At 45.5% G+C, this 22,109-nt stretch overlaps 23 non-coding genes across 23 annotated transcripts; 12 read left to right on the top strand and 11 right to left on the bottom strand.

The window, feature by feature from the left end:
- The first annotated feature begins 295 nt into the window (after positions 1-295).
- On the top strand, positions 296-368 carry TRNAR-ACG (transfer RNA arginine (anticodon ACG)). Its single transcript has one exon. It is a non-coding gene; the product is annotated as a tRNA-Arg (tRNA).
- Positions 369-1,381: 1,013 nt separating this feature from the next.
- LOC144764628 (U6 spliceosomal RNA) lies at positions 1,382-1,488 on the bottom strand. The gene has a single exon (XR_013596674.1). It is a non-coding gene; the product is annotated as a U6 spliceosomal RNA (small nuclear RNA).
- Positions 1,489-2,222: 734 nt separating this feature from the next.
- Positions 2,223-2,295, top strand: TRNAR-ACG (transfer RNA arginine (anticodon ACG)). Its single transcript has one exon. It is a non-coding gene; the product is annotated as a tRNA-Arg (tRNA).
- Positions 2,296-3,310: 1,015 nt separating this feature from the next.
- On the bottom strand, positions 3,311-3,417 carry LOC144765175 (U6 spliceosomal RNA). The gene has a single exon (XR_013597184.1). It is a non-coding gene; the product is annotated as a U6 spliceosomal RNA (small nuclear RNA).
- Positions 3,418-4,149: 732 nt separating this feature from the next.
- TRNAR-ACG (transfer RNA arginine (anticodon ACG)) lies at positions 4,150-4,222 on the top strand. The gene has a single exon. It is a non-coding gene; the product is annotated as a tRNA-Arg (tRNA).
- Positions 4,223-5,237: 1,015 nt separating this feature from the next.
- Positions 5,238-5,344, bottom strand: LOC144764627 (U6 spliceosomal RNA). The gene has a single exon (XR_013596673.1). It is a non-coding gene; the product is annotated as a U6 spliceosomal RNA (small nuclear RNA).
- Positions 5,345-6,064: 720 nt separating this feature from the next.
- Positions 6,065-6,137, top strand: TRNAR-ACG (transfer RNA arginine (anticodon ACG)). The gene has a single exon. It is a non-coding gene; the product is annotated as a tRNA-Arg (tRNA).
- A 1,013-nt stretch (positions 6,138-7,150) lies between these two features.
- Positions 7,151-7,257, bottom strand: LOC144764626 (U6 spliceosomal RNA). The gene has a single exon (XR_013596672.1). It is a non-coding gene; the product is annotated as a U6 spliceosomal RNA (small nuclear RNA).
- Positions 7,258-7,987: 730 nt separating this feature from the next.
- On the top strand, positions 7,988-8,060 carry TRNAR-ACG (transfer RNA arginine (anticodon ACG)). Its single transcript has one exon. It is a non-coding gene; the product is annotated as a tRNA-Arg (tRNA).
- A 1,015-nt stretch (positions 8,061-9,075) lies between these two features.
- LOC144765200 (U6 spliceosomal RNA) lies at positions 9,076-9,182 on the bottom strand. Its single transcript, XR_013597208.1, has one exon. It is a non-coding gene; the product is annotated as a U6 spliceosomal RNA (small nuclear RNA).
- A 736-nt stretch (positions 9,183-9,918) lies between these two features.
- TRNAR-ACG (transfer RNA arginine (anticodon ACG)) lies at positions 9,919-9,991 on the top strand. Its single transcript has one exon. It is a non-coding gene; the product is annotated as a tRNA-Arg (tRNA).
- A 1,025-nt stretch (positions 9,992-11,016) lies between these two features.
- Positions 11,017-11,123, bottom strand: LOC144764624 (U6 spliceosomal RNA). The gene has a single exon (XR_013596671.1). It is a non-coding gene; the product is annotated as a U6 spliceosomal RNA (small nuclear RNA).
- A 730-nt stretch (positions 11,124-11,853) lies between these two features.
- TRNAR-ACG (transfer RNA arginine (anticodon ACG)) lies at positions 11,854-11,926 on the top strand. Its single transcript has one exon. It is a non-coding gene; the product is annotated as a tRNA-Arg (tRNA).
- Positions 11,927-12,941: 1,015 nt separating this feature from the next.
- LOC144765174 (U6 spliceosomal RNA) lies at positions 12,942-13,048 on the bottom strand. Its single transcript, XR_013597183.1, has one exon. It is a non-coding gene; the product is annotated as a U6 spliceosomal RNA (small nuclear RNA).
- Positions 13,049-13,780: 732 nt separating this feature from the next.
- Positions 13,781-13,853, top strand: TRNAR-ACG (transfer RNA arginine (anticodon ACG)). The gene has a single exon. It is a non-coding gene; the product is annotated as a tRNA-Arg (tRNA).
- A 1,015-nt stretch (positions 13,854-14,868) lies between these two features.
- Positions 14,869-14,975, bottom strand: LOC144764562 (U6 spliceosomal RNA). Its single transcript, XR_013596616.1, has one exon. It is a non-coding gene; the product is annotated as a U6 spliceosomal RNA (small nuclear RNA).
- A 720-nt stretch (positions 14,976-15,695) lies between these two features.
- On the top strand, positions 15,696-15,768 carry TRNAR-ACG (transfer RNA arginine (anticodon ACG)). The gene has a single exon. It is a non-coding gene; the product is annotated as a tRNA-Arg (tRNA).
- A 1,013-nt stretch (positions 15,769-16,781) lies between these two features.
- Positions 16,782-16,888, bottom strand: LOC144764623 (U6 spliceosomal RNA). Its single transcript, XR_013596670.1, has one exon. It is a non-coding gene; the product is annotated as a U6 spliceosomal RNA (small nuclear RNA).
- Positions 16,889-17,622: 734 nt separating this feature from the next.
- On the top strand, positions 17,623-17,695 carry TRNAR-ACG (transfer RNA arginine (anticodon ACG)). Its single transcript has one exon. It is a non-coding gene; the product is annotated as a tRNA-Arg (tRNA).
- Positions 17,696-18,710: 1,015 nt separating this feature from the next.
- On the bottom strand, positions 18,711-18,817 carry LOC144764622 (U6 spliceosomal RNA). The gene has a single exon (XR_013596669.1). It is a non-coding gene; the product is annotated as a U6 spliceosomal RNA (small nuclear RNA).
- Positions 18,818-19,539: 722 nt separating this feature from the next.
- On the top strand, positions 19,540-19,612 carry TRNAR-ACG (transfer RNA arginine (anticodon ACG)). The gene has a single exon. It is a non-coding gene; the product is annotated as a tRNA-Arg (tRNA).
- Positions 19,613-20,637: 1,025 nt separating this feature from the next.
- Positions 20,638-20,744, bottom strand: LOC144764845 (U6 spliceosomal RNA). Its single transcript, XR_013596872.1, has one exon. It is a non-coding gene; the product is annotated as a U6 spliceosomal RNA (small nuclear RNA).
- Positions 20,745-21,470: 726 nt separating this feature from the next.
- Positions 21,471-21,543, top strand: TRNAR-ACG (transfer RNA arginine (anticodon ACG)). Its single transcript has one exon. It is a non-coding gene; the product is annotated as a tRNA-Arg (tRNA).
- Positions 21,544-22,109: the final 566 nt, after the last annotated feature.

The raw sequence follows: 22,109 nt of genomic DNA, 5'->3' as shown, positions 1-22,109 counted from the left end.
CCCGCCTACTTACTAAGGAGTTCACAAGCTCAGCCCCACACAGACCTGGAGCTGATTATGTTAACCCAGAGTATTTAAGAAACTGAGCCTGATCTAAAAGATTTTCTTGGATCTAGGACCATTTTGCCTAGCTTTTAGGTCCTTCCTTCTCCTAAAGTCCTTTGTACAACTTAGGAAAACCTCATAGAACAGACTTTCAGGTGGTCAGATGGGTTTCCTTGTGCCTTCACACACACACACACACACACACGCTTTCTAGCCCTCTTAAGGACAAAAAGATGGGTGTGAATACATAGGGCCAGTGGCGCAATGGATAACGCGTCTGACTACGGATCAGAAGATTGTAGGTTTGACTCCTATCTGGCTCGGAAGGGTTGTAGGTCTCTTTTTCATTATGTTCCTGTGGTATTCTTATTTACCTCAGACTTGTTGTAGGTTTAATATTCTCCAGCAGGGCTCATCCAGCAGTTGTTCCACGGTAGAGCTGCAGTATTAGGACCACGGCTAGATAAACGTTTCCCATTTGCTGCTGGACTCTACATGACGGCCGTCACGTGGTGTGCTGCTTTTGTATTTCAACATGGGTCCCTGATTCTCTTAACTACATAAAAAAGCTTGTTGACAAAAGTGTGTGTGCGCGAGGGTCTGTGGACACAGGCAGGTGTGTGCAATTGAATGCTTACCCATTTACATTTGTGAGAGGGACAAACCAACTCCTTGTGGGTTGCAGGCGTACAACTGGTGGCCCCAGTAGCCAGGCAGAACCACAGTTAAGGAGAGAGAGGAAGTTGGTCCATTATTAGAGAAGAACCATGAGCATCTTGCCCTGCTACCTTCTTCCCCTCTCAGCCACGATCGGCCACGACCTCTCTATTAGGGCGGAGGGTGAACATTTCTTGGACCTCAGAAACTTAGGGATGTAGACCCAATATGTCCTCCAAGCGCCTAGAGACCTGGTGCCCAATCTGGCGTGGTGTTTTTCAGCATACCCGACCAATCTGGTTGCAAGGCAGATTTTAACAGTACTGCTGAAAAGGGACTCCCAGGCATCCCTGAGGCCATCATTTGCATAGGCCCTGCCCTTCTCTTTATCCTGCTTCCCACAAAGCAACTCATCACTAGCAGCAGTATAGATTTGGAGGTGGTGAAGAATAATGACAGGGAGGCTGAAAAAGAGAAAGAAAAGTCCCAGAAGTCCAGCAGGCTTCCTTGTAAAATGCTGCTGGACATAGAGCGCACCTTCTTTACTGCAAGGCAAATACATTAAAAATGTTGAGGAGAGACAATTTAAAAATACATATTACATGACACAGGACTGGAACCTGCTTTATTATTTCAATAAGTCTTGAAAACAAAGAAGATTTCTCTCCTAAAAGCTGTTAAAAATATGGAACGCTTCACGAATTTGCGTGTCATCCTTGCGCAGGGGCCATGCTAATCTTCTCTGTATCGTTCCAATTTTAGTATATGTGCTGCCGAAGCGAGCACACTTTATTGATGAACTGACAATGTTTATAAACTCTCTAAATCCACAGTCTCTAGACATAGGGTGGCCTGGCAGAGATGCTCAGATGGCCAGTAAGCATTCAAATCTGAGCCAATGGGCAAAAATGTATGAAGAGTAGCAATCCATTATTCTTCACTGCATTCGTGGTCCAAGACTTCACACACCGTAAGTATGTAGATTATGCCAGGGTTGCAAAGGCTCATGGTTTGGGCTACAGACAAGGAGCATTGTGACATCACGCTGCCTGTGGAACTTTGATATTAAAGGCGAAACAGCTGCACAGTAGGTTAGGTGAAGTGCTCTGAGTGTGGAAAGGCAGCATGCTTGGGTCCCTGGACAAGGTCAGCCTACGACAAGGTGTCTGAATTTTAACCCCTATTGTAATATTAAACTCCCTTTTGTTGTACCCGCCTACTTACTAAGGAGTTCACAAGCTCAGCCCCACACAGACCTGGAGCTGATTATGTTAACCCAGAGTATTTAAGAAACTGAGCCTGATCTAAAAGATTTTCTTGGATCTAGGACCATTTTGCCTAGCTTTTAGGTCCTTCCTTCTCCTAAAGTCCTTTGTACAACTTAGGAAAACCTCATAGAACAGACTTTCAGGTGGTCAGATGGGTTTCCTTGTGCCTTCACACACACACACACACACACACACACACACACACACGCTTTCTAGCCCTCTTAAGGACAAAAAGATAGGTGCAAATACATAGGGCCAGTGGCGCAATGGATAACGCGTCTGACTACGGATCAGAAGATTGTAGGTTCGACTCCTACCTGGCTCGGAAGGGTTGTAGGTCTCTTTTTCATTATGTTCCTGTGGTATTCTTATTTACCTCAGACTTAATGTAGGTTCAATATTCTCCAGCAGGACTCATCCAGCAGTTGTTCCACGGTAGAGCTGCAGTAATAGGACCACGGCTAGTTAAACGTTTCCCATTTGCTGCTGGACTCTACATGACGGCCGTCACGTGGTGTGCTGCTTTTTTATTTCAACATGGATCCCTGATTCTCTTAACTACATAAAAAAGCTTGTTGACAAAAGTGTGTGTGCGCGCGAGGGTCTGTGGACGCAGGCAGGTGTGTGCAATTGAATGCTTACCCATTTACATTTGTGAGAGGGACAAACCAACTCCTTGTGGGCTGCAGGCTTACAACTGGTAGCCCCAGTAGCCAGGCAGAACCACAGTTAAGGAGAGAGAGGAAGTTGGTCCATTATTAGAGAAGAACCATGAGCATCTTGCCCTGCTACCTTCTTCCCCTCTCAGCCACGATCGGCCACGATCTCTCTATTAGGGCGGAGGGTGAACATTTCTTGGACCTCAGAAACTTAGGGATGTAGACCCAATATGTCCTCCAAGCGCCTAGAGACCTGGTGCCCAATCTGGCGTGGTGTTTTTCAGCATACCCGACCAATCTGGTTGCAAGGCAGATTTTAACAGTACTGCTGAAAAGGGACTCCCAGGCATCCCTGAGGCCATCATTTGCATAGGCCCTGCCCTTCTCTTTATCCTGCTTCCCACAAAGCAACTCATCACTAGCAGCAGTATAGATTTGGAGGTGGTGAAGAATAATGACAGGGAGGCTGAAAAAGAGAAAGAAAAGTCCCAGAAGTCCAGCAGGCTTCCTTGTAAAATGCTGCTGGACATAGAGCGCACCTTCTTTACTGCAAGGCAAATACATTAAAAATGTTGAGGAGAGACAATTTAAAAATACATATTACATGACACAGGACTGGAACCTGCTTTATTATTTCAATAAGTCTTGAAAACAAAGAAGATTTCTCTCCTAAAAGCTGTTAAAAATATGGAACGCTTCACGAATTTGCGTGTCATCCTTGCGCAGGGGCCATGCTAATCTTCTCTGTATCGTTCCAATTTTAGTATATGTCCTGCCGAAGCGAGCACACTGTATTGATGAACTGACAATGTTTATAAACTCTCTAAATCCACAGTCTCTAGACATAGGGTGGCCTGGCAGAGATGCTCAGATGGCCAGTAAGCATTCAAATCTGAGCCAATGGGCAAAAATGTATGAAGAGTAGCAATCCATTATTCTTCACTGCATTCGTGGTCCAAGACTTCACACACCGTAAGTATGTAGATTATGCCAGGGTTGCAAAGGCTCATGGTTTGGGCTACAGACAAGGAGCATTGTGACATCACGCTGCCTGTGGAACTTTGATATTAAAGGCGAAACAGCTGCACAGTAGGTTAGGTGAAGTGCTCTGAGTGTGGAAAGGCAGCATGCTTGGGTCCCTGGACAAGGTCAGCCTACGACAAGGTGTCTGAATTTTAACCCCTATTGTAATATTAAACTCCCTTTTGTTGTACCCGCCTACTTACTAAGGAGTTCACAAGCTCAGCCCCACACAGACCTGGAGCTGATTATGTTAACCCAGAGTATTTAAGAAACTGAGCCTGATCTAAAAGATTTTCTTGGATCTAGGACCATTTTGCCTAGCTTTTAGGTCCTTCCTTCTCCTAAAGTCCTTTGTACAACTTAGGAAAACCTCATAGAACAGACTTTCAGGTGGTCAGATGGGTTTCCTTGTGCCTTCACACACACACACACACACACACACACACACACACGCTTTCTAGCCCTCTTAAGGACAAAAAGATAGGTGCAAATACATAGGGCCAGTGGCGCAATGGATAACGCGTCTGACTACGGATCAGAAGATTGTAGGTTCGACTCCTACCTGGCTCGGAAGGGTTGTAGGTCTCTTTTTCATTATGTTCCTGTGGTATTCTTATTTACCTCAGACTTAATGTAGGTTCAATATTCTCCAGCAGGACTCATCCAGCAGTTGTTCCACGGTAGAGCTGCAGTAATAGGACCACGGCTAGTTAAACGTTTCCCATTTGCTGCTGGACTCTACATGATGGCCGTCACGTGGTGTGCTGCTTTTGTATTTCAACATGGGTCCCTGATTCTCTTAACTACATAAAAAAGCTTGTTGACAAAAGTGTGTGTGCGCGCGAGGGTCTGTGGACGCAGGCAGGTGTGTGCAATTGAATGCTTACCCATTTACATTTGTGAGAGGGACAAACCAACTCCTTGTGGGCTGCAGGCTTACAACTGGTAGCCCCAGTAGCCAGGCAGAACCACAGTTAAGGAGAGAGAGGAAGTTGGTCCATTATTAGAGAAGAACCATGAGCATCTTGCCCTGCTACCTTCTTCCCCTCTCAGCCACGATCGGCCACGACCTCTCTATTAGGGCGGAGGGTGAACATTTCTTGGACCTCAGAAACTTAGGGATGTAGACCCAATATGTCCTCCAAGCGCCTAGAGACCTGGTGCCCAATCTGGCGTGGTGTTTTTCAGCATACCCGACCAATCTGGTTGTAAGGCAGATTTTAACAGTACTGCTGAAAAGGGACTCCCAGGCATCCCTGAGGCCATCATTTGCATAGGCCCTGCCCTTCTCTTTATCCTGCTTCCCACAAAGCAACTCATCACTAGCAGCAGTATAGATTTGGAGGTGGTGAAGAATAATGACAGGGAGGCTGAAAAAGAGAAAGAAAAGTCCCAGAAGTCCAGCAGGCTTCCTTGTAAAATGCTGCTGGACATAGAGCGCACCTTCTTTACTGCAAGGCAAATACATTAAAAATGTTGAGGAGAGAAAATTTAAAAATACATATTACATGACACAGGACTGGAACCTGCTTTATTATTTCAATAAGTCTTGAAAACAAAGAAGATTTCTCTCCTAAAAGCTGTTAAAAATATGGAACGCTTCACGAATTTGCGTGTCATCCTTGCGCAGGGGCCATGCTAATCTTCTCTGTATCGTTCCAATTTTAGTATATGTGCTGCCGAAGCGAGCACACTGTATTGATGAACTGACAATGTTTATAAACTCTCTAAATCCACAGTCTCTAGACATAGGGTGGCCTGGCAGAGATGCTCAGATGGCCAGTAAGCATTCAAATCTGAGCCAATGGGCAAAAATGTATGAAGAGTAGCAATCCATTATTCTTCACTGCATTCGTGGTCCAAGACTTCACACACCGTATGTATGTAGATTATGCCAGGGTTGCAAAGGCTCATGGTTTGGGCTACAGACAAGGAGCATTGTGACATCACGCTGCCTGTGGAACTTTGATATTAAAGGCGAAACAGCTGCACAGTAGGTTAGGTGAAGTGCTCTGAGTGTGGAAAGGCAGCATGCTTGGGTCCCTGGACAAGGTGAGCCTACGACAAGGTGTCTGAATTTTAACCCCTATTGTAATATTAAACTCCCTTTTGTTGTACCCGCCTACTTACTAAGGAGTTCACAAGCTCAGCCCCACACAGACCTGGAGCTGATTATGTTAACCCAGAGTATTTAAGAAACTGAGCCTGATCTAAAAGATTTTCTTGGATCTAGGACCATTTTGCCTAGCTTTTAGGTCCTTCCTTCTCCTAAAGTCCTTTGTACAACTTAGGAAAACCTCATAGAACAGACTTTCAGGTGGTCAGATGGGTTTCCTTGTGCCTTCACACACACACACACACACACACGCTTTCTAGCCCTCTTAAGGACAAAAAGATGGGTGTGAATACATAGGGCCAGTGGCGCAATGGATAACGCGTCTGACTACGGATCAGAAGATTGTAGGTTTGACTCCTATCTGGCTCGGAAGGGTTGTAGGTCTCTTTTTCATTATGTTCCTGTGGTATTCTTATTTACCTCAGACTTGTTGTAGGTTTAATATTCTCCAGCAGGGCTCATCCAGCAGTTGTTCCACGGTAGAGCTGCAGTATTAGGACCACGGCTAGATAAACGTTTCCCATTTGCTGCTGGACTCTACATGACGGCCGTCACGTGGTGTGCTGCTTTTGTATTTCAACATGGGTCCCTGATTCTCTTAACTACATAAAAAAGCTTGTTGACAAAAGTGTGTGTGCGCGAGGGTCTGTGGACACAGGCAGGTGTGTGCAATTGAATGCTTACCCATTTACATTTGTGAGAGGGACAAACCAACTCCTTGTGGGTTGCAGGCGTACAACTGGTGGCCCCAGTAGCCAGGCAGAACCACAGTTAAGGAGAGAGAGGAAGTTGGTCCATTATTAGAGAAGAACCATGAGCATCTTGCCCTGCTACCTTCTTCCCCTCTCAGCCACGATCGGCCACGACCTCTCTATTAGGGCGGAGGGTGAACATTTCTTGGACCTCAGAAACTTAGGGATGTAGACCCAATATGTCCTCCAAGCGCCTAGAGACCTGGTGCCCAATCTGGCGTGGTGTTTTTCAGCATACCCGACCAATCTGGTTGCAAGGCAGATTTTAACAGTACTGCTGAAAAGGGACTCCCAGGCATCCCTGAGGCCATCATTTGCATAGGCCCTGCCCTTCTCTTTATCCTGCTTCCCACAAAGCAACTCATCACTAGCAGCAGTATAGATTTGGAGGTGGTGAAGAATAATGACAGGGAGGCTGAAAAAGAGAAAGAAAAGTCCCAGAAGTCCAGCAGGCTTCCTTGTAAAATGCTGCTGGACATAGAGCGCACCTTCTTTACTGCAAGGCAAATACATTAAAAATGTTGAGGAGAGACAATTTAAAAATACATATTACATGACACAGGACTGGAACCTGCTTTATTATTTCAATAAGTCTTGAAAACAAAGAAGATTTCTCTCCTAAAAGCTGTTAAAAATATGGAACGCTTCACGAATTTGCGTGTCATCCTTGCGCAGGGGCCATGCTAATCTTCTCTGTATCGTTCCAATTTTAGTATATGTGCTGCCGAAGCGAGCACACTGTATTGATGAACTGACAATGTTTATAAACTCTCTAAATCCACAGTCTCTAGACATAGGGTGGCCTGGCAGAGATGCTCAGATGGCCAGTAAGCATTCAAATCTGAGCCAATGGGCAAAAATGTATGAAGAGTAGCAATCCATTATTCTTCACTGCATTCGTGGTCCAAGACTTCACACACCGTAAGTATGTAGATTATGCCAGGGTTGCAAAGGCTCATGGTTTGGGCTACAGACAAGGAGCATTGTGACATCACGCTGCCTGTGGAACGTTGATATTAAAGGCGAAACAGCTGCACAGTAGGTTAGGTGAAGTGCTCTGAGTGTGGAAAGGCAGCATGCTTGGGTCCCTGGACAAGGTCAGCCTACGACAAGGTGTCTGAATTTTAACCCCTATTGTAATATTAAACTCCCTTTTGTTGTACCCGCCTACTTACTAAGGAGTTCACAAGCTCAGCCCCACACAGACCTGGAGCTGATTATGTTAACCCAGAGTATTTAAGAAACTGAGCCTGATCTAAAAGATTTTCTTGGATATAGGACCATTTTGCCTAGCTTTTAGGTCCTTCCTTCTCCTAAAGTCCTTTGTACAACTTAGGAAAACCTCATAGAACAGACTTTCAGGTGGTCAGATGGGTTTCCTTGTGCCTTCACACACACACACACACACACACACACACACACGCTTTCTAGCCCTCTTAAGGACAAAAAGATAGGTGCAAATACATAGGGCCAGTGGCGCAATGGATAACGCGTCTGACTACGGATCAGAAGATTGTAGGTTCGACTCCTATCTGGCTCGGAAGGGTTGTAGGTCTCTTTTTCATTATGTTCCTGTGGTATTCTTATTTACCTCAGACTTAATGTAGGTTCAATATTCTCCAGCAGGACTCATCCAGCAGTTGTTCCACGGTAGAGCTGCAGTAATAGGACCACGGCTAGTTAAACGTTTCCCATTTGCTGCTGGACTCTACATGACGGCCGTCACGTGGTGTGCTGCTTTTGTATTTCAACATGGGTCCCTGATTCTCTTAACTACATAAAAAAGCTTGTTGACAAAAGTGTGTGTGCGCGCGAGGGTCTGTGGACGCAGGCAGGTGTGTGCAATTGAATGCTTACCCATTTACATTTGTGAGAGGGACAAACCAACTCCTCGTGGGCTGCAGGCTTACAACTGGTAGCCCCAGTAGCCAGGCAGAACCACAGTTAAGGAGAGAGAGGAAGTTGGTCCATTATTAGAGAAGAACCATGAGCATCTTGCCCTGCTACCTTCTTCCCCTCTCAGCCACGATCGGCCAAGACCTCTCTATTAGGGCGGAGGGTGAACATTTCTTGGACCTCAGAAACTTAGGGATGTAGACCCAATATGTCCTCCAAGCGCCTAGAGACCTGGTGCCCAATCTGGCGTGGTGTTTTTCAGCATACCCGACCAATCTGGTTGCAAGGCAGATTTTAACAGTACTGCTGAAAAGGGACTCCCAGGCATCCCTGAGGCCATCATTTGCATAGGCCCTGCCCTTCTCTTTATCCTGCTTCCCACAAAGCAACTCATCACTAGCAGCAGTATAGATTTGGAGGTGGTGAAGAATAATGACAGGGAGGCTGAAAAAGAGAAAGAAAAGTCCCAGAAGTCCAGCAGGCTTCCTTGTAAAATGCTGCTGGACATAGAGCGCACCTTCTTTACTGCAAGGCAAATACATTAAAAATGTTGAGGAGAGACAATTTAAAAATACATATTACATGACACAGGACTGGAACCTGCTTTATTATTTCAATAAGTCTTGAAAACAAAGAAGATTTCTCTCCTAAAAGCTGTTAAAAATATGGAACGCTTCACGAATTTGCGTGTCATCCTTGCGCAGGGGCCATGATAATCTTCTCTGTATCGTTCCAATTTTAGTATATGTGCTGCCGAAGCGAGCACACTGTATTGATGAACTGACAATGTTTATAAACTCTCTAAATCCACAGTCTCTAGACATAGGGTGGCCTGGCAGAGATGCTCAGATGGCCAGTAAGCATTCAAATCTGAGCCAATGGGCAAAAATGTATGAAGAGTAGCAATCCATTATTCTTCACTGCATTCATGGTCCAAGACTTCACACACCGTAAGTATGTAGATTATGCCAGGGTTGCAAAGGCTCATGGTTTGGGCTACAGACAAGGAGCATTGTGACATCACGCTGCCTGTGGAACTTTGATATTAAAGGCGAAACAGCTGCACAGTAGGTTAGGTGAAGTGCTCTGAGTGTGGAAAGGCAGCATGCTTGGGTCCCTGGACAAGGTGAGCCTACGACAAGGTGTCTGAATTTTAACCCCTATTGTAATATTAAACTCCCTTTTGTTGTACCCGCCTACTTACTAAGGAGTTCACAAGCTCAGCCCCACACAGACCTGGAGCTGATTATGTTAACCCAGAGTATTTAAGAAACTGAGCCTGATCTAAAAGATTTTCTTGGATCTAGGAACATTTTGCCTAGCTTTTAGGTCCTTCCTTCTCCTAAAGTCCTTTGTACAACTTAGGAAAACCTCATAGAACAGACTTTCAGGTGGTCAGATGGGTTTCCTTGTGCCTTCACACACACACACACACACACACACACACACACACACACGCTTTCTAGCCCTCTTAAGGACAAAAAGATAGGTGCAAATACATAGGGCCAGTGGCGCAATGGATAACGCGTCTGACTACGGATCAGAAGATTGTAGGTTCGACTCCTATCTGGCTCGGAAGGGTTGTAGGTCTCTTTTTCTTTATGTTCCTGTGGTATTCTTATTTACCTCAGACTTAATGTAGGTTCAATATTCTCCAGCAGGACTCATCCAGCAGTTGTTCCACGGTAGAGCTGCAGTAATAGGACCACGGCTAGTTAAACGTTTCCCATTTGCTGCTGGACTCTACATGACGGCCGTCACGTGGTGTGCTGCTTTTGTATTTCAACATGGGTCCCTGATTCTCTTAACTACATAAAAAAGCTTGTTGACAAAAGTGTGTGTGCGCGCGAGGGTCTGTGGACGCAGGCAGGTGTGTGCAATTGAATGCTTACCCATTTACATTTGTGAGAGGGACAAACCAACTCCTTGTGGGCTGCAGGCTTACAACTGGTAGCCCCAGTAGCCAGGCAGAACCACAGGTAAGGAGAGAGAGGAAGTTGGTCCATTATTAGAGAAGAACCATGAGCATCTTGCCCTGCTACCTTCTTCCCCTCTCAGCCACGATCAGCCACGATCGGCCAAGACCTCTCTATTAGGGCGGAGGGTGAACATTTCTTGGACCTCAGAAACTTAGGGATGTAGACCCAATATGTCCTCCAAGCGCCTAGAGACCTGGTGCCCAATCTGGCTTGGTGTTTTTCAGCATACCCGACCAATCTGGTTGCAAGGCAGATTTTAACAGTACTGCTGAAAATGGACTCCCAGGCATCCCTGAGGCCATCATTTGCATAGGCCCTGCCCTTCTCTTTATCCTGCTTTCCACAAAGCAACTCATCACTAGCAGCAGTATAGATTTGGAGGTGGTGAAGAATAATGACAGGGAGGCTGAAAAAGAGAAAGAAAAGTCCCAGAAGTCCAGCAGGCTTCCTTGGAAAATGCTGCTGGACATAGAGCGCACCTTCTTTACTGCAAGGCAAATACATTAAAAATGTTGAGGAGAGACAATTTAAAAATACATATTACATGACACAGGACTGGAACCTGCTTTATTATTTCAATAAGTCTTGAAAACAAAGAAGATTTCTCTCCTAAAAGCTGTTAAAAATATGGAACGCTTCACGAATTTGCGTGTCATCCTTGCGCAGGGGCCATGCTAATCTTCTCTGTATCGTTCCAATTTTAGTATATGTGCTGCCGAAGCGAGCACACTTTATTGATGAACTGACAATGTTTATAAACTCTCTAAATCCACAGTCTCTAGACATAGGGTGGCCTGGCAGAGATGCTCAGATGGCCAGTAAGCATTCAAATCTGAGCCAATGGGCAAAAATGTATGAAGAGTAGCAATCCATTATTCTTCACTGCATTCGTGGTCCAAGACTTCACACACCGTAAGTATGTAGATTATGCCAGGGTTGCAAAGGCTCATGGTTTGGGCTACAGACAAGGAGCATTGTGACATCACGCTGCCTGTGGAACTTTGATATTAAAGGCGAAACAGCTGCACAGTAGGTTAGGTGAAGTGCTCTGAGTGTGGAAAGGCAGCATGCTTGGGTCCCTGGACAAGGTCAGCCTACGACAAGGTGTCTGAATTTTAACCCCTATTGTAATATTAAACTCCCTTTTGTTGTACCCGCCTACTTACTAAGGAGTTCACAAGCTCAGCCCCACACAGACCTGGAGCTGATTATGTTAACCCAGAGTATTTAAGAAACTGAGCCTGATCTAAAAGATTTTCTTGGATCTAGGACCATTTTGCCTAGCTTTTAGGTCCTTCCTTCTCCTAAAGTCCTTTGTACAACTTAGGAAAACCTCATAGAACAGACTTTCAGGTGGTCAGATGGGTTTCCTTGTGCCTTCACACACACACACACACACACACACACACACACGCTTTCTAGCCCTCTTAAGGACAAAAAGATAGGTGCAAATACATAGGGCCAGTGGCGCAATGGATAACGCGTCTGACTACGGATCAGAAGATTGTAGGTTCGACTCCTACCTGGCTCGGAAGGGTTGTAGGTCTCTTTTTCATTATGTTCCTGTGGTATTCTTATTTACCTCAGACTTAATGTAGGTTCAATATTCTCCAGCAGGACTCATCCAGCAGTTGTTCCACGGTAGAGCTGCAGTAATAGGACCACGGCTAGTTAAACGTTTCCCATTTGCTGCTGGACTCTACATGACGGCCGTCACGTGGTGTGCTGCTTTTTTATTTCAACATGGGTCCCTGATTCTCTTAACTACATAAAAAAGCTTGTTGACAAAAGTGTGTGTGCGCGCGAGGGTCTGTGGATGCAGGCAGGTGTGTGCAATTGAATGCTTACCCATTTACATTTGTGAGAGGGACAAACCAACTCCTTGTGGGCTGCAGGCTTACAACTGGTAGCCCCAGTAGCCAGGCAGAACCACAGTTAAGGAGAGAGAGGAAGTTGGTCCATTATTAGAGAAGAACCATGAGCATCTTGCCCTGCTACCTTCTTCCCCTCTCAGCCACGATCGGCCACGATCTCTCTATTAGGGCGGAGGGTGAACATTTCTTGGACCTCAGAAACTTAGGGATGTAGACCCAATATGTCCTCCAAGCGCCTAGAGACCTGGTGCCCAATCTGGCGTGGTGTTTTTCAGCATACCCGACCAATCTGGTTGCAAGGCAGATTTTAACAGTACTGCTGAAAAGGGACTCCCAGGCATCCCTGAGGCCATCATTTGCATAGGCCCTGCCCTTCTCTTTATCCTGCTTCCCACAAAGCAACTCATCACTAGCAGCAGTATAGATTTGGAGGTGGTGAAGAATAATGACAGGGAGGCTGAAAAAGAGAAAGAAAAGTCCCAGAAGTCCAGCAGGCTTCCTTGTAAAATGCTGCTGGACATAGAGCGCACCTTCTTTACTGCAAGGCAAATACATTAAAAATGTTGAGGAGAGACAATTTAAAAATACATATTACATGACACAGGACTGGAACCTGCTTTATTATTTCAATAAGTCTTGAAAACAAAGAAGATTTCTCTCCTAAAAGCTGTTAAAAATATGGAACGCTTCACGAATTTGCGTGTCATCCTTGCGCAGGGGCCATGCTAATCTTCTCTGTATCGTTCCAATTTTAGTATATGTCCTGCCGAAGCGAGCACACTGTATTGATGAACTGACAATGTTTATAAACTCTCTAAATCCACAGTCTCTAGACATAGGGTGGCCTGGCAGAGATGCTCAGATGGCCAGTAAGCATTCAAATCTGAGCCAATGGGCAAAAATGTATGAAGAGTAGCAATCCATTATTCTTCACTGCATTCGTGGTCCAAGACTTCACACACCGTAAGTATGTAGATTATGCCAGGGTTGCAAAGGCTCATGGTTTGGGCTACAGACAAGGAGCATTGTGACATCACGCTGCCTGTGGAACTTTGATATTAAAGGCGAAACAGCTGCACAGTAGGTTAGGTGAAGTGCTCTGAGTGTGGAAAGGCAGCATGCTTGGGTCCCTGGACAAGGTCAGCCTACGACAAGGTGTCTGAATTTTAACCCCTATTGTAATATTAAACTCCCTTTTGTTGTACCCGCCTACTTACTAAGGAGTTCACAAGCTCAGCCCCACACAGACCTGGAGCTGATTATGTTAACCCAGAGTATTTAAGAAACTGAGCCTGATCTAAAAGATTTTCTTGGATCTAGGACCATTTTGCCTAGCTTTTAGGTCCTTCCTTCTCCTAAAGTCCTTTGTACAACTTAGGAAAACCTCATAGAACAGACTTTCAGGTGGTCAGATGGGTTTCCTTGTGCCTTCACACACACACACACACACACACACACACACACACGCTTTCTAGCCCTCTTAAGGACAAAAAGATAGGTGCAAATACATAGGGCCAGTGGCGCAATGGATAACGCGTCTGACTACGGATCAGAAGATTGTAGGTTCGACTCCTACCTGGCTCGGAAGGGTTGTAGGTCTCTTTTTCATTATGTTCCTGTGGTATTCTTATTTACCTCAGACTTAATGTAGGTTCAATATTCTCCAGCAGGACTCATCCAGCAGTTGTTCCACGGTAGAGCTGCAGTAATAGGACCACGGCTAGTTAAACGTTTCCCATTTGCTGCTGGACTCTACATGATGGCCGTCACGTGGTGTGCTGCTTTTGTATTTCAACATGGGTCCCTGATTCTCTTAACTACATAAAAAAGCTTGTTGACAAAAGTGTGTGTGCGCGCGAGGGTCTGTGGACGCAGGCAGGTGTGTGCAATTGAATGCTTACCCATTTACATTTGTGAGAGGGACAAACCAACTCCTTGTGGGCTGCAGGCTTACAACTGGTAGCCCCAGTAGCCAGGCAGAACCACAGTTAAGGAGAGAGAGGAAGTTGGTCCATTATTAGAGAAGAACCATGAGCATCTTGCCCTGCTACCTTCTTCCCCTCTCAGCCACGATCGGCCACGACCTCTCTATTAGGGCGGAGGGTGAACATTTCTTGGACCTCAGAAACTTAGGGATGTAGACCCAATATGTCCTCCAAGCGCCTAGAGACCTGGTGCCCAATCTGGCGTGGTGTTTTTCAGCATACCCGACCAATCTGGTTGTAAGGCAGATTTTAACAGTACTGCTGAAAAGGGACTCCCAGGCATCCCTGAGGCCATCATTTGCATAGGCCCTGCCCTTCTCTTTATCCTGCTTCCCACAAAGCAACTCATCACTAGCAGCAGTATAGATTTGGAGGTGGTGAAGAATAATGACAGGGAGGCTGAAAAAGAGAAAGAAAAGTCCCAGAAGTCCAGCAGGCTTCCTTGTAAAATGCTGCTGGACATAGAGCGCACCTTCTTTACTGCAAGGCAAATACATTAAAAATGTTGAGGAGAGACAATTTAAAAATACATATTACATGACACAGGACTGGAACCTGCTTTATTATTTCAATAAGTCTTGAAAACAAAGAAGATTTCTCTCCTAAAAGCTGTTAAAAATATGGAACGCTTCACGAATTTGCGTGTCATCCTTGCGCAGGGGCCATGCTAATCTTCTCTGTATCGTTCCAATTTTATTATATGTGCTGCCGAAGCGAGCACACTGTATTGATGAACTGACAATGTTTATAAACTCTCTAAATCCACAGTCTCTAGACATAGGGTGGCCTGGCAGAGATGCTCAGATGGCCAGTAAGCATTCAAATCTGAGCCAATGGGCAAAAATGTATGAAGAGTAGCAATCCATTATTCTTCACTGCATTCGTGGTCCAAGACTTCACACACCGTATGTATGTAGATTATGCCAGGGTTGCAAAGGCTCATGGTTTGGGCTACAGACAAGGAGCATTGTGACATCACGCTGCCTGTGGAACTTTGATATTAAAGGCGAAACAGCTGCACAGTAGGTTAGGTGAAGTGCTCTGAGTGTGGAAAGGCAGCATGCTTGGGTCCCTGGACAAGGTGAGCCTACGACAAGGTGTCTGAATTTTAACCCCTATTGTAATATTAAACTCCCTTTTGTTGTACCCGCCTACTTACTAAGGAGTTCACAAGCTCAGCCCCACACAGACCTGGAGCTGATTATGTTAACCCAGAGAATTTAAGAAACTGAGCCTGATCTAAAAGATTTTCTTGGATCTAGGACCATTTTGCCTAGCTTTTAGGTCCTTCCTTCTCCTAAAGTCCTTTGTACAACTTAGGAAAACCTCATAGAACAGACTTTCAGGTGGTCAGATGGGTTTCCTTGTGCCTTCACACACACACACACACACACACGCTTTCTAGCCCTCTTAAGGACAAAAAGATGGGTGTGAATACATAGGGCCAGTGGCGCAATGGATAACGCGTCTGACTACGGATCAGAAGATTGTAGGTTTGACTCCTATCTGGCTCGGAAGGGTTGTAGGTCTCTTTTTCATTATGTTCCTGTGGTATTCTTATTTACCTCAGACTTGTTGTAGGTTTAATATTCTCCAGCAGGGCTCATCCAGCAGTTGTTCCACGGTAGAGCTGCAGTATTAGGACCACGGCTAGATAAACGTTTCCCATTTGCTGCTGGACTCTACATGACGGCCGTCACGTGGTGTGCTGCTTTTGTATTTCAACATGGGTCCCTGATTCTCTTAACTACATAAAAAAGCTTGTTGACAAAAGTGTGTGTGCGCGAGGGTCTGTGGACACAGGCAGGTGTGTGCAATTGAATGCTTACCCATTTACATTTGTGAGAGGGACAAACCAACTCCTTGTGGGTTGCAGGCATACAACTGGTGGCCCCAGTAGCCAGGCAGAACCACAGTTAAGGAGAGAGAGGAAGTTGGTCCATTATTAGAGAAGAACCATGAGCATCTTGCCCTGCTACCTTCTTCCCCTCTCAGCCACGATCGGCCACGACCTCTCTATTAGGGCGGAGGGTGAACATTTCTTGGACCTCAGAAACTTAGGGATGTAGACCCAATATGTCCTCCAAGCGCCTAGAGACCTGGTGCCCAATCTGGCGTGGTGTTTTTCAGCATACCCGACCAATCTGGTTGCAAGGCAGATTTTAACAGTACTGCTGAAAAGGGACTCCCAGGCATCCCTGAGGCCATCATTTGCATAGGCCCTGCCCTTCTCTTTATCCTGCTTCCCACAAAGCAACTCATCACTAGCAGCAGTATAGATTTGGAGGTGGTGAAGAATAATGACAGGGAGGCTGAAAAAGAGAAAGAAAAGTCCCAGAAGTCCAGCAGGCTTCCTTGTAAAATGCTGCTGGACATAGAGCGCACCTTCTTTACTGCAAGGCAAATACATTAAAAATGTTGAGGAGAGACAATTTAAAAATACATATTACATGACACAGGACTGGAACCTGCTTTATTATTTCAATAAGTCTTGAAAACAAAGAAGATTTCTCTCCTAAAAGCTGTTAAAAATATGGAACGCTTCACGAATTTGCGTGTCATCCTTGCGCAGGGGCCATGCTAATCTTCTCTGTATCGTTCCAATTTTAGTATATGTGCTGCCGAAGCGAGCACACTTTATTGATGAACTGACAATGTTTATAAACTCTCTAAATCCACAGTCTCTAGACATAGGGTGGCCTGGCAGAGATGCTCAGATGGCCAGTAAGCATTCAAATCTGAGCCAATGGGCAAAAATGTATGAAGAGTAGCAATCCATTATTCTTCACTGCATTCATGGTCCAAGACTTCACACACCGTAAGTATGTAGATTATGCCAGGGTTGCAAAGGCTCATGGTTTGGGCTACAGACAAGGAGCATTGTGACATCACGCTGCCTGTGGAACGTTGATATTAAAGGCGAAACAGCTGCACAGTAGGTTAGGTGAAGTGCTCTGAGTGTGGAAAGGCAGCATGCTTGGGTCCCTGGACAAGGTGAGCCTACGACAAGGTGTCTGAATTTTAACCCCTATTGTAATATTAAACTCCCTTTTGTTGTACCCGCCTACTTACTAAGGAGTTCACAAGCTCAGCCCCACACAGACCTGGAGCTGATTATGTTAACCCAGAGTATTTAAGAAACTGAGCCTGATCTAAAAGATTTTCTTGGATCTAGGACCATTTTGCCTAGCTTTTAGGTCCTTCCTTCTCCTAAAGTCCTTTGTACAACTTAGGAAAACCTCATAGAACAGACTTTCAGGTGGTCAGATGGGTTTCCTTGTGCCTTCACACACACACACACACACACACACACACACACACACGCTTTCTAGCCCTCTTAAGGACAACAAGATAGGCGCAAATACATAGGGCCAGTGGCGCAATGGATAACGCGTCTGACTACGGATCAGAAGATTGTAGGTTCGACTCCTATCTGGCTCGGAAGGGTTGTAGGTCTCTTTTTCATTATGTTCCTGTGGTATTCTTATTTACCTCAGACTTAATGTAGGTTCAATATTCTCCAGCAGGACTCATCCAGCAGTTGTTCCACGGTAGAGCTGCAGTAATAGGACCACGGCTAGTTAAACGTTTCCCATTTGCTGCTGGACTCTACATGACGGCCGTCACGTGGTGTGCTGCTTTTGTATTTCAACATGGGTCCCTGATTCTCTTAACTACATAAAAAAGCTTGTTGACAAAAGTGTGTGTGCGCGCGAGGGTCTGTGGACGCAGGCAGGTGTGTGCAATTGAATGCTTACCCATTTACATTTGTGAGAGGGACAAACCAACTCCTCGTGGGCTGCAGGCTTACAACTGGTAGCCCCAGTAGCCAGGCAGAACCACAGTTAAGGAGAGAGAGGAAGTTGGTCCATTATTAGAGAAGAACCATGAGCATCTTGCCCTGCTACCTTCTTCCCCTCTCAGCCACGATCGGCCAAGACCTCTCTATTAGGGCGGAGGGTGAACATTTCTTGGACCTCAGAAACTTAGGGATGTAGACCCAATATGTCCTCCAAGCGCCTAGAGACCTGGTGCCCAATCTGGCGTGGTGTTTTTCAGCATACCCGACCAATCTGGTTGCAAGGCAGATTTTAACAGTACTGCTGAAAAGGGACTCCCAGGCATCCCTGAGGCCATCATTTGCATAGGCCCTGCCCTTCTCTTTATCCTGCTTCCCACAAAGCAACTCATCACTAGCAGCAGTATAGATTTGGAGGTGGTGAAGAATAATGACAGGGAGGCTGAAAAAGAGAAAGAAAAGTCCCAGAAGTCCAGCAGGCTTCCTTGTAAAATGCTGCTGGACATAGAGCGCACCTTCTTTACTGCAAGGCAAATACATTAAAAATGTTGAGGAGAGACAATTTAAAAATACATATTACATGACACAGGACTGGAACCTGCTTTATTATTTCAATAAGTCTTGAAAACAAAGAAGATTTCTCTCCTAAAAGCTGTTAAAAATATGGAACGCTTCACGAATTTGCGTGTCATCCTTGCGCAGGGGCCATGCTAATCTTCTCTGTATCGTTCCAATTTTAGTATATGTGCTGCCGAAGCGAGCACACTGTATTGATGAACTGACAATGTTTATAAACTCTCTAAATCCACAGTCTCTAGACATAGGGTGGCCTGGCAGAGATGCTCAGATGGCCAGTAAGCATTCAAATCTGAGCCAATGGGCAAAAATAAATGAAGAGTAGCAATCCATTATTCTTCACTGCATTCATGGTCCAAGACTTCACACACCGTAAGTATGTAGATTATGCCATGGTTGCAAAGGCTCATGGTTTGGGCTACAGACAAGGAGCATTGTGACATCACGCTGCCTGTGGAACTTTGATATTAAAGGCGAAACAGCTGCACAGTAGGTTAGGTGAAGTGCTCTGAGTGTGGAAAGGCAGCATGCTTGGGTCCCTGGACAAGGTGAGCCTACGACAAGGTGTCTGAATTTTAACCCCTATTGTAATATTAAACTCCCTTTTGTTGTACCCGCCTACTTACTAAGGAGTTCACAAGCTCAGCCCCACACAGACCTGGAGCTGATTATGTTAACCCAGAGTATTTAAGAAACTGAGCCTGATCTAAAAGATTTTCTTGGATCTAGGAACATTTTGCCTAGCTTTTAGGTCCTTCCTTCTCCTAAAGTCCTTTGTACAACTTAGGAAAACCTCATAGAACAGACTTTCAGGTGGTCAGATGGGTTTCCTTGTGCCTTCACACACACACACACACACACACACGCTTTCTAGCCCTCTTAAGGACAACAAGATAGGTGCAAATACATAGGGCCAGTAGCGCAATGGATAACGCGTCTGACTACGGATCAGAAGATTGTAGGTTCGACTCCTATCTGGCTCGGAAGGGTTGTAGGTCTCTTTTTCATTATGTTCCTGTGGTATTCTTATTTACCTCAGACTTAATGTAGGTTCAATATTCTCCAGCAGGACTCATCCAGCAGTTGTTCCACGGTAGAGCTGCAGTAATAGGACCACGGCTAGTTAAACGTTTCCCATTTGCTGCTGGACTCTACATGACGGCCGTCACGTGGTGTGCTGCTTTTGTATTTCAACATGGGTCCCTGATTCTCTTAACTACATAAAAAAGCTTGTTGACAAAAGTGTGTGTGCGCGCGAGGGTCTGTGGACGCAGGCAGGTGTGTGCAATTGAATGCTTACCCATTTACATTTGTGAGAGGGACAAACCAACTCCTTGTGGGCTGCAGGCTTACAACTGGTAGCCCCAGTAGCCAGGCAGAACCACAGTTAAGGAGAGAGAGGAAGTTGGTCCATTATTAGAGAAGAACCATGAGCATCTTGCCCTGCTACCTTCTTCCCCTCTCAGCCACGATCGGCCACGATCAGCCAAGACCTCTCTATTAGGGCGGAGGGTGAACATTTCTTGGACCTCAGAAACTTAGGGATGTAGACCCAATATGTCCTCCAAGCGCCTAGAGACCTGGTGCCCAATCTGGCGTGGTGTTTTTCAGCATACCCGACCAATCTGGTTGCAAGGCAGATTTTAACAGTACTGCTGAAAAGGGACTCCCAGGCATCCCTGAGGCCATCATTTGCATAGGCCCTGCCCTTCTCTTTATCCTGCTTCCCACAAAGCAACTCATCACTAGCAGCAGTATAGATTTGGAGGTGGTGAAGAATAATGACAGGGAGGCTGAAAAAGAGAAAGAAAAGTCCCAGAAGTCCAGCAGGCTTCCTTGTAAAATGCTGCTGGACATAGAGCGCACCTTCTTTACTGCAAGGCAAATACATTAAAAATGTTGAGGAGAGACAATTTAAAAATACATATTACATGACACAGGACTGGAACCTGCTTTATTATTTCAATAAGTCTTGAAAACAAAGAAGATTTCTCTCCTAAAAGCTGTTAAAAATATGGAACGCTTCACGAATTTGCGTGTCATCCTTGCGCAGGGGCCATGCTAATCTTCTCTGTATCGTTCCAATTTTAGTATATGTGCTGCCAAAGCGAGCACACTGTATTGATGAACTGACAATGTTTATAAACTCTCTAAATCCACAGTCTCTAGACATAGGGTGGCCTGGCAGAGATGCTCAGATGGCCAGTAAGCATTCAAATCTGAGCCAATGGGCAAAAATGTATGAAGAGTAGCAATCCATTATTCTTGACTGCATTCGTGGTCCAAGACTTCACACACCGTAAGTATGTAGATTATGCCAGGGTTGCAAAGGCTCATGGTTTGGGCTACAGACAAGGAGCATTGTGACATCACGCTGCCTGTGGAACTTTGATATTAAAGGCGAAACAGCTGCACAGTAGGTTAGGTGAAGTGCTCTGAGTGTGGAAAGGCAGCATGCTTGGGTCCCTGGACAAGGTGAGCCTACGACAAGGTGTCTGAATTTTAACCCCTATTGTAATATTAAACTCCCTTTTGTTGTACCCGCCTACTTACTAAGGAGTTCACAAGCTCAGCCCCACACAGACCTGGAGCTGATTATGTTAACCCAGAGTATTTAAGAAACTGAGCCTGATCTAAAAGATTTTCTTGGATCTAGGACCATTTTGCCTAGCTTTTAGGTCCTTCCTTCTCCTAAAGTCCTTTGTACAACTTAGGAAAACCTCATAGAACAGACTTTCAGGTGGTCAGATGGGTTTCCTTGTGCCTTCACACACACACACACACACACACACACACGCTTTCTAGCCCTCTTAAGGACAACAAGATAGGCGCAAATACATAGGGCCAGTGGCGCAATGGATAACGCGTCTGACTACGGATCAGAAGATTGTAGGTTCGACTCCTATCTGGCTCGGAAGGGTTGTAGGTCTCTTTTTCATTATGTTCCTGTGGTATTCTTATTTACCTCAGACTTAATGTAGGTTCAATATTCTCCAGCAGGACTCATCCAGCAGTTGTTCCACGGTAGAGCTGCAGTAATAGGACCACGGCTAGTTAAACGTTTCCCATTTGCTGCTGGACTCTACATGACGGCCGTCACGTGGTGTGCTGCTTTTGTATTTCAACATGGGTCCCTGATTCTCTTAACTACATAAAAAAGCTTGTTGACAAAAGTGTGTGTGCGCGCGAGGGTCTGTGGACGCAGGCAGGTGTGTGCAATTGAATGCTTACCCATTTACATTTGTGAGAGGGACAAACCAACTCCTCGTGGGCTGCAGGCTTACAACTGGTAGCCCCAGTAGCCAGGCAGAACCACAGTTAAGGAGAGAGAGGAAGTTGGTCCATTATTAGAGAAGAACCATGAGCATCTTGCCCTGCTACCTTCTTCCCCTCTCAGCCATGATCGGCCAAGACCTCTCTATTAGGGCGGAGGGTGAACATTTCTTGGACCTCAGAAACTTAGGGATGTAGACCCAATAT

Source organism: Lissotriton helveticus, chromosome 6 (assembly GCF_964261635.1).
Source record: "Lissotriton helveticus chromosome 6, aLisHel1.1, whole genome shotgun sequence".
NCBI lineage: Eukaryota > Metazoa > Chordata > Amphibia > Caudata > Salamandridae > Lissotriton > Lissotriton helveticus.
This window is presented reverse-complemented; position numbering and strand designations above follow the sequence as displayed.